A 9,451-nucleotide genomic window follows, 5' to 3' on the forward strand; every position below is an offset into this window, starting at 1 on the left:
ACTTATTGGATTCATTATGGCTAAAATGTGAGGATCATTATTGACACAATGTGAGGGTAACACAGTACAATTATTATGCAAACATATTTAAGCTATGCTTAGCTAGTGCGACAGGTCGTTTTTTAACAGGATATATGAAAGGGATGTGTAATGGTGGCCTCTCTTTTAGTGAAAACTGAATATGTGTTCAGTTTGACTGATCATGTACCGGCTCATTCTCTTATATGATCATGGCTGCGCAGTATGAAATACATTCAAATAAACAGCCAAGTTTCTTAGAACTAAAATGTACTGAAATGTTTAGATCTAAATAATGCGTGAATGGGCATACCTTCGTTGAAGGTTGTGCGTCAGGGCTGGCAACTCGGTACGTAAAAATCTACTACCAATCATTAGTGGACTGGAGTTCCGCTGTGACGACCCCTAACCGGGAAAAGCCGAAAGACACAACAACAAGTTTAGATCTAAATAATGTAAACTATAGCCTGCTGCTGTAAGGGGTTAGATAAGTTTTACATATTTGTTCTTGGAAATTTAAGACAAATCCTGAGATAGATCATATAGTTATGGATGGTACATAGGCGCACATGGTTTACAGATATTCCATATTGGGTTACAAGACATTATGCCAAGGATCACTATTATGAAGGTGGTGCTCAAATGACTAATAGCCAATCCCAAAATATAGGAAATTAAACTAGTGAAAAGAGAATTTCATGGATTAGTAAAAGATGTTTGTCAAACTTTGTAAACCATGGTAAAATAATGATGAATATTAAACCTCATCCCTTATATTCAAAAGAATACTATGTTGATGTTATTTAGTGACCTTCCTGTACCAAGCAAATGCATTTCTTACAAACAAATGAAGAGTTTGTTTTTCATTAAAACAAGCAAGTTAAAAATACTGGGTAGTTTATACGGATTTTGTTTTCGGGATGATGGGGACTGATGGGGAGAGGAGACGGGAGCACAACAAATGAGTTATCATGGGATAACAGCACAGGCAAAACTTGTCTGCAAATTGGGAAATGAAGTTACTTAGATTACATGGTATAATTGCACACTGCTGTACTTTTCCTTCTCCTTGCATCAGAGCTGTGGACAACATAAAATGACACAGTTAGTAAAAGTACCCTGTAAATATACAGTTGTGAGGTCACTGCAAGCGTCAAGGTATAACATGGCAGCATTGGAAAGATAGATACAGTTTTAGATGTATAATTGCAGAAAATCAAGGTACACTAAGTTGATGAATTTACTGATATGCATCAGGCAGAAGCAGACTATGAAGGACTCTTATTTTTTCAAGGTACTGTTTGGGGGTGGAATACATGTGATCAGTTAAGTGGAGACGTTTTACAGTTACATATTCACCACTTGTTAAAGAGAGGATTGTACTGCTATGTTATATTACGGTAGTGAAAAAGAAAAAAGTAATGTTTTCATTTTAATGTGGGTGCACAATCAAAATATGTTTTTTATGTTTCTTAAATGATTGCACGTAACTTGATACCTACGCATCTCTTTTTACCTTGTTATAATAAATTTGAACAAAATGATGTTTATATAAATCTTTACTGACATATGAATGAGACTTTAAATGTCAGTCCAATAGTATCCAATTTATGTATTTTCTAGTTCAATAATACTGCATTCATTCTGAAATTATTTAAAACATTTCAGTTTACAGTAATGTCACACATGACATCAATATGCTAACATTTATAATACTATATTTCAGATACCATATTCAGTATATCAGGCATGTGTTTTCTTAACAGTGCTTGCTTATCTAGGTAAAGTTACTACATTATTTGTCTCCCTATCAATTTACTACAGTTGTTCTATTGCATTATTTGCCTTTACTGCAATGCTTAGGATTTAATTACAAAAGGTTAGATAAAAGGAGAGACATCAACCAGTTTTTCAATCTATTCAATGCCCAGCTGACAATCCAGTACAGTAAACACTCCCAGCATCTTACTACAAAAAATATTTTTAAAACGTTATCTTACACACAAGAGTGAACGCCTGTGACGCTGGTGACCAGAGATCAACCAGTGACCTAAAATGCTGAAGGACTGGCAATATGACGGATTTCAGTGGTTGATGGTCAACCTGCCTATCTTGGGGGAGGATGTCGGTTTAAGCAGCATAATGCTGCTCTCTAGCAGAGGCTGGACAGCAGCACTGATGCCTTGCAATGCATATGTATGCACAAAAGAAGAGGCTAGGCATCAGCATTTCATGATCAGATGCACCCAGTATATATATACATTACTGCACATCCATCCCCTTAAAGTTTACAGCATACTAAAAAAGTCATTGCAGTCAGGAGCAAATGGCACAAAATCAGGACACCTTGATCATCTCGCCCTCACCACTATCCCTCCCACAGATGGTATTAAAGGATCGCCAGCCCAGGGTAGGTTGGTGACTACAGTCCAGAGGGCAAGACAGACCGTCAAGGGGACTGGGAAGAAGGAGATGTACCAGTCTTTACAGATACTCCAAGATAGCCATCCTAGCAAAAGGGATAAAAAAAGAAATCATCATAATGTAGGACTACTGAACTACTACCTCCCTTACACTCATCCACCACTAGTATCCTAGTGCTGGAAAAGATTATTATTTTGGTTGAACTGGAAAATAATAATGAATTATTTTTTGGCTTGCTCTCAAGTGCAATGGAATCACTCGCCCGATGACATGTGAAACCAAAGGGGTGGTCCTATTATCAGGACGGATCACAAAATGCTACCTAAACCTTACCTGCTGGTGAAGCAGTTTACAGGACACTGTCAAATCCCCTGCTTGCAGCATATACAGAGGTCTTTTAAACCTTCTCTTTCTATGGCTGCAGATGTTCATGCACATTACATGCATGCTTCCTTATCCCATTGAACAACAAATCAGTTTTTCTGTTAGATTTCCACCTATAACAGTAAAGATATACTCAACTAAAGAAGGAGAGTGACTAAAACTGATGTCTTTCGGCTTTTCCCGGTTAGGGGTCGCCACAGCGACAGATTGGCAGTGGATTTTTACAGTGCTGAGGTGCCAGCCCGACACCCAACCTTCAAAGAATGCACGACCATTCATGCAAGCACCTACCTGCATGTCTTTTAAACATCACTCAACCGCGGGGAGGACATGCAGGCTCCACACAAAAGGCACACCAGCCGAGAATTGAACCGGAGAACCTCTTGTTGTGAGGCGACAACGCTAACCACTGCACCACCGTGGCCTAAAAAAGTAACTAATGTTCTAAAATACAATTTTCTGGGTTGTACACTTACTGTTGTAATTTAGCACCTTCCAAGGGCCTAAGGCAATCATCGGAGATCAGCTATCAGGAGGATGACAATCGTACCCAAAGTTATTTTTGACAATGCTGTTTTAAATACAGCTTTGTTTGCTCTGTTCCTATTGAACTGATTATCACGGCCTTATTATTCCATGCCTTCTGCTCCAGCTGAAGTGATGTCCTGGAAAGTGTGGCTTATAATTCATTAAGGTTGCAGTTCAAGGCCACTGCATGACAGGTGGGCGCTCAGTAAGATTAAGAGACCCAATGCAAATTCAAGTGTGCCTTGAAAGACTAAGGCAATGTGCACAGCTTTTTCTGAAATACAAGTGCTCCAATCAGTGAAACTGCAGGACAGTGATTCAGGCAAACTTTAGGAATCAGTCACCTCACACACTACAATATTTGCTGAGAAATACAGCACCAAGTTTTGGCAGTAGTTGCACAACATCTGGAGTTAAAGTTATTGCCTATATGAGGATAATTGCAAATGGATATTTTACTTTAACTTAGTGTTTAGAGCACCATTATTCAGAGAACTGCAAATGTGTGGGTTTTTCACAAAAAAAAAATATGTGATTTTATCCTCCTCCTTTGGTGATTCTGAAATAATCTGTTCTAATTTTTCTGATTCAAGATGTTCTATCTCAGAAAAAAGCTGTGTGGTGCCACAGTCTTTCAAAAGGCATTCAAATTTATGTAAGATCTCAAAGTCTTAATGAATGCCCTGGTCTGTCTTTTCTCAACATATTGGTGACCTCAGAGATGATTATAATGGCATTCATTAAGATGTGCAAATTCAGCTGCATTTTATAAGACCATAACACCATACACTTGCCTAAGTTAAGTCAAATTCAAGCAGTGTTTCAAAATCTCCAATGAAAGGAAAGGTAACTCAGAGAGTTTATTAAAGGTGAGAATATGGGGGCCCACAGATAGAGCCTTTATGAGTCCAGAGGTTGGAGAGTCAGACATTTATGACTCTATAGCACGGTTAGAGCATACAGCAAAACAACAGTCTTGAAGCAGCTTGATTCAGAATTCCGATGAAGCCATGACAGACTGAATAGAACAGTTATTTGACAGATGGGTAGACTGAACCATGAGAGTCATTTTTGACACACAACTTTGTTGCATAAGAAAAACAAAATTCAAGACTACAATGCATAAGTTACAGATTCAAAACTGTATTAAAATTGCTGCTGTACACAAAAGTTGGTTCAAGTAAATAACAAGGAACAGTCAGCTATCTAACTGTCATAAATTCAGCTTGATGATTTGAGTAGATACCATAAAAGGCATAAACTTATTACACACTTTAATGTAAATATTAATTCATAAAAAAAAAAAAAAAAAAACTACAGTAGACCACAAGGAATTGTAATGTATTATTTATCTAAGGATACCCAAATTTCTATACATTTCACATTAGCATATTGCTTCATAATACAGTTTAGTTTTGGGGGCCAAATGTAAATCAGTTTAATATCTGCAGAATCATAGGCATGCAGTCTTGGAGACCATTAATTAGTCTAGTCCAAACTGCTCAAAAGCACTGTCTGGTTAAGTGACTTGCCCAAGGTCACAAAGTAACCAAATAAAAGCGAGAGGTAGTCAAACATTATACCACAGAAGTAGCTCATTAAAAGCTAATAGCCTAAATCTTTTATACAACCATGAGTGGATTTCAACCCAGTACTCTTTTCACTGATATTCTACCAAGCAATTCACTTAAAAGCTGAGTCATAGAAGCAAAATATGTTTTATCTCTATTAATGTCTTTTCAATAAATAAATAAATAATAAATAAATAATTCAATAAATGCGGTGAGAACTTTTACATCCATCTGAGCTACCACCCACTCAGGCATATGGGACTTCGGTTTACCATCTTATCCAAAGGAATACACACTCAGAGGAGTGTAGCACCCCTTATGTTTCACAGATTAAATGTTTAATTCAAGTTGGTACAGCATGGGGGGGGGGGGGTGCATCAAAAGATGAAGGAAAACCTTTGGGCAGTTTACAGGTGTGATGTGTGGAATGATGAGAGATGTATATCTGTGATGCTTCTAAAGACCTAGGGGTTCTAGTGAATCCTTTCATAAGGTCTAATGAAGGTTCTCATTTTTAGTTGTTTTTTGTAATATTGTACAACAGCGCAAGTGTAAAACCTAGAAATTAATGTGCATATAAAATTAAAATTTTCACCCTGGACGGGGAACATACCTAGCCTTACTTAGTCTGAGACAATGGCACTTTCTTTTCTAAAAACTGCATATAAATGTAACACACGTCTGTGCAGACTTTTTTCTGCAGGTTTGTAGCTGAAACAGTAGGCACATTCAATCATGTCATGTTGGCCATGCTCCTTTGCACACAATGATTATACTATTCCAGGATAGGAGATTAAAAATACTTAGCATGTTCATACGTTCTTATGTCAATAAATTACCTTGATAAGTGTTTTAAGCATATCTGTGTGTGCACTCAGTAAAGAGGATCCGGGTGTCTACCCAAACAATAAGACAAGCAAACAATTGTTGAAGATCCTTCTGCCTACTGGAAGTCACATTAGCAAGTTCTCTGTACATGCAAAAGGGCATTTGACATCAATATGCAGGCCTTGTTGGGTGAGTCAGTTTTCTGACACTGCTTTTTTGTACTTAATTTTGATTATATTCTGGAATTTGAAGGGGAAACAGACAATATGGGCAAACCATATACAAACAAAAACAGTATACATCTTCAAAAGGCAGACAGTGATGCTATATTAAAATGATAAAGGCTGTAACAAGGGTCTTGATATGTTGCCTTAAGTTACTCAGGTTGTAAATGGTAAGCTGTAGCCTGTCCAAAAACCTTATGTCTTGAGTGTCCTGGCAATCTGAAAGCCTGTCAAATTATCAGCATTTCTGTGAAGTTTAAATATCTTTATGAGAATGAGGAGGACTGTAGATGTACTACATTCCTTGCAAATGATCATTATATTATCTACATAAAAGGCAACTTAAGTCAAGATTTTTTTGCTTTGTCAAATACCACCCTTTCAAGTTTCTTTGATAGTGGTTAAAAATCAGTGAAATGAGCCTATATGACTGTCCAGCTTATGGAATTCCAGCTTTAGGGAGACAGACAATGGTGGGTGATTTCCACAGGTCACAGAAAAAGTGTGTAATAAGAGATCTGTTGATGATATGCGCTTACAGAAATAAAGACATCATAAGCTTTAATGAATTTTGGAAGGAATTCATCAAAGCCTTTTTTGCCATGATTTGAAATTTATTCAAGATAGCTGGCCAAGTGTGACACAGTGAAGTAAAAAGTGGGTGAGAAATCAGAGGTTTTCAGCTGTCTAACAAAGTAGTGACATTTTGGGGTTGTCATTTAGACCCTGCTTTAGGTTGCCATGGTGGTGCAGCAGGTAGCGTTGCCACCTCACAGCAAGAGGTTCTCTGATTTGATTCTCGACAGGGGTGCCTTCCATGCAGAGCTTGCATGTCCTCCCTGTGGTCGTGTGGGTTTCCTTTGGGTGCACCAGTTTCCTCCCACATTCCAAAGACATGCAGTAGGTGGATTGAACACTCTAAATTGGCCGTAGGTAAGAGTGTGTGCGCGCAAGTGAATGGTACAGATGAAATACCACAGCAGGGCTAGCCAGCCAGCAGTATAAACCTTGGCTCAGCATAATTATCACTGTTGAAGTGACATCCCAATCCCATGTGCAAAAATGGGAAAAGGGGTTGAGGATGGATGGATGGATGGATTTAGTCCAGCTTGGTTGTTAAAGAGAAAGGCCACTGAAACACCTCACAAGGAGAATCCATGGCCTCCAACACCTGTCCTATGCAGACAGACTCAAATCACTATCATTCTACTCGGTATCGTACAGACTGCTCAGGAGTGATCTGTGTCTCACCTACAAGGCAATCTCAGATCCTGCTCTACTAGAGATGCTCCATATCTGTAAGTCTAACTCCTCAGGCACTACCCACTCAAAAGGCCTGAATCTAATATGTGACATCAACAAAACCTGCTGGAGAAACAGGTTGGTCTCCCAGAGTATGCCCAGTCTCTGGTATAGTCTTCCCATACATGTCAAACAGAGCACCTCGTTGACCCTCTTCAAGCGCAACCTTGAGGAGTGTATTGGAAACCACAAATTTGCTCCAGGGGTTCCACCTGTGTCCCTCATTGTCAGGGGTGACAGATTGCTGACTGAGGTTTCTTTTCGGGGATAAACTCTTGGCTAGGCTTGTAAGGGCCACACAGCCATTAGCCTAGTAACCTCCTATGATCCTATAAAGTACTTTGGAAAAAAACTTCTGCCACATGTGTATATTAATATTATTAGCATACCTCTGTCATGCAAACATTTTATCTACCAGGATGAAGGCTTACAACCTGCAAGAAATATTTGACTTCCCTGAGAGAGTTGAATACTTTGTCAGGGTCATCAGAAAGAGCATTATCATGTGGAATTCTGCCAATTTAACAGCATATGTAGTGTCTGTAAGAGAAAACAGCAATGTTGTTGCTGTGCTTACCTCCTAATATTATTTTTCTAGCACAAAGAATGCCACAAAGTTATCTTAAAGTTGAGAAGGTACCAAAGATTTGAGAATTTCAGATGGGGTGGAAATATCAAGATACACCATTTAAAGTTGTGTCAAACTTAGAGACACCCTTAATTAACAGGTTGACTAAAGTCTTCTTCACCATATCTGAGAATGCGTCCAATGACAGACAGACTTTAATTTCCTTCCTTCAGTTCCAGGTCTGCAATAAGAGGCTCATAGTTCATGTTTATAAATAAAGCAACACTAGATATATGATGAAAAAAGAAGACTCTGTGAAAGGGATACATTTGCTTAATAATTTCGTCAAAGAAGAGGTGTCTGAACCTGAGTTTTATATCTTTATACAGAAAAGAAGTAAAGGTGGTATGCTTCTGCTAAAAAATATATTTGCGTCCCGAAATACCTGGAACAGTTCAAAGACGTAGCCCATCTCTCTTAAAATATGGATGGGAAGTTTCTGCTCTTAATTTCTTTTTATAGACATTAAGTAATGTGTGTATATATATATATATGTAAATCGTATACAACTCCTATATATTTATTTATTATTTATTTTACATTTTGGGCTAGTCTAACTGGATATATGTCCATTTTCAGTAGAGGCCCGGGGAGAAAAGCTCCAAGCATAGGCAGTGACATATCATATAATTACATGCAAATAGCAAACAGAAATAAAAAGTTAAAAAAATATATATATTTTTTTTTTTACAGATGTACAGACATAATTTATATCTAGTACAGTGGAGATATATATATATATATATATATATATATATATATATATATATGTAGTATACAACTCTCTCTCTCTCTCTATATATATATATATATATATTTATGTGTGTATGTATTTTATACAATATATATATATATATGTATATATATATATATATTATGTGTGAATGTATTTTATATATATATATATATTTTTTTTTTTATTATGTATATAGAGAGAGAGAGAGAGAATCCAAAACACAAAATAAATTACTCAAAGTCTACAAGTGTGAGCTTTTACTTTGGTGGGAAAAAATGAAGTATAATCATCTGTACTGCAAAATATCACATTTTTGTAAAAAAAAAAAAAAAAAAAAAAAAAAAAAACTAAAGGCTAACTTTATTTGAAAAGGGTAGAAAACCAACCTTTAGGACTAAAAACAAAATGAGATGAATCAGTCTTGTCATAAACAGCTTTGTATTCCATTCAGGAGTTATCCTACCATCTCAGGAAATATTTCTGTTCTGAGGAGAATCAGCAACTTTTGAGAATTAGGAAAGAGCACGCTAGGGCTATACTATCGCAAAACGAATAAACCATAGGGGAGTACCTAATAATGTTAAACAAAAAATTAGAAAGTACTAACTATATAAATAAACAATGCAATTCTGGAAGTAGTCACATCTTACTTTCAGCCTTAATATTATGTGAATTATCATATAATGACAACAACTTAAAATAAACACCATACCTTAACCTTTTACAATTTACACCATCGTACAAAGTACAATCTGACACATCCCACGAAAGTCTCCTGTGGTTACGGAAATGAGGAAACTGAAGAGGT

General features: G+C 37.0%; 1 protein-coding gene across 2 annotated transcripts in view; it reads right to left on the reverse strand.

Annotated features, from left to right (window-relative positions):
- The window catches only part of SHPK (sedoheptulokinase), a 525,836-nt gene extending 516,417 nt beyond the window's left edge, over window positions 1-9,419 (reverse strand). Inside the window, exon 1 of one of the 2 annotated variants that reach the window (XM_044054329.1) lies at window positions 9,356-9,419. The gene's annotated coding sequence lies outside the window, so the exon portion shown is untranslated. Of the gene's footprint in view, window positions 1-9,029; window positions 9,105-9,355 lie in introns of those variants that run through there. The other variant, XM_044054330.1, reaches the window with a different exon arrangement.
- Window positions 9,420-9,451: the final 32 nt, after the last annotated feature.

The sequence above is a fragment of the Protopterus annectens genome, chromosome 13.part0 (genome assembly GCF_019279795.1).
Source record: "Protopterus annectens isolate FY-2018-M chromosome 13.part0, PAN1.0, whole genome shotgun sequence".
Classification (NCBI taxonomy): Eukaryota; Metazoa; Chordata; order Ceratodontiformes; family Protopteridae; genus Protopterus; species Protopterus annectens.